The following is an 852-nucleotide window of genomic DNA, read 5'->3' on the forward strand; positions in this document are numbered from 1 at the left end:
AGGGCCACGTCCTCAGGGTATGGAGCAGAGGGTGGGTCCTGATAGATCCAGCTGAGCATGCCAAGCTCGCGCACTAGCTGTATGCCCCCCTCCAGCGTGGCCCAAGGCTGGAGGTCCATCTCTCTGGCCCGGAAGTCTGAGAGAGTTGGCCAGTGCTGGCGCCAGGCTCTCAGCAGCCAGGTGAGCAGTGGCTGGCAGCTGCCCTGCAAAGTCCGCCGGTAATAGTTGAAGAGGCTGTCACTGGTCAGGTTCCCCAGGGTAGCCAGCTCTGCTGAGGTCAAGGACAGGACCTGGCCCCCCTGGTCGTACACCCGCAAGATCCAGGTAACCATGGGCTCCTGTCTGTCTGTGTCCGTGTGCTGCCGGAAGCGCCGTGCCATGTCCATGAGGTCACTGAAAGCATAGCTCTCGTTGCCCCGGCCCAGATAGGAGGATACCAGCATGCTGTCAGCCATGGCTGCCAAATCTTCTGGGGAAGGACACAGGTGTTAGATCAGGTGGGGCAAGAGCGATCCCTCCCCTAGGCAGCCTCCCTAAGCCATGGCCCCTCAGACCCCCAGGTGTCAAAGGTCCTGGGGGGCACAGTGTCCTCAGGGGCAATTGGAGCCCAGTGCTAGACATCATGGGGGCCAGACACAGCAGCTGTTGAACCCAGATCGACTCCACTACTTCCTCTTCCATCCCCTCAGCCTCCTGCCACCCCATGTCTGCAGAGCAGATGCCACATTACAGGGCATCACAGGATGGGAAAGGGACAACATACTTCTACCAGCTCTGTAGTACCACCTGGTGCCCCCCCACCCCCCATCCGTACTGAGGAGCTGGTTACAAACCCAGGGTCGAGACTTCCAA

General features: G+C 60.3%; 1 non-coding gene across 1 annotated transcript; it reads right to left on the reverse strand.

Annotated features, from left to right (window-relative positions):
- Positions 1-541: 541 nt before the first annotated feature.
- LOC115870421 lies at positions 542-632 on the reverse strand. Its single transcript, XR_004046698.1, has one exon. It is a non-coding gene; the product is annotated as a small nucleolar RNA SNORD88 (small nucleolar RNA).
- Positions 633-852: the final 220 nt, after the last annotated feature.

Source organism: Echinops telfairi, unplaced genomic scaffold (genome assembly GCF_000313985.2).
Source record: "Echinops telfairi isolate 266 unplaced genomic scaffold, ASM31398v2 ScPeMD7_655;HRSCAF=1070, whole genome shotgun sequence".
Taxonomy (NCBI): Eukaryota; Metazoa; Chordata; class Mammalia; order Afrosoricida; family Tenrecidae; genus Echinops; species Echinops telfairi.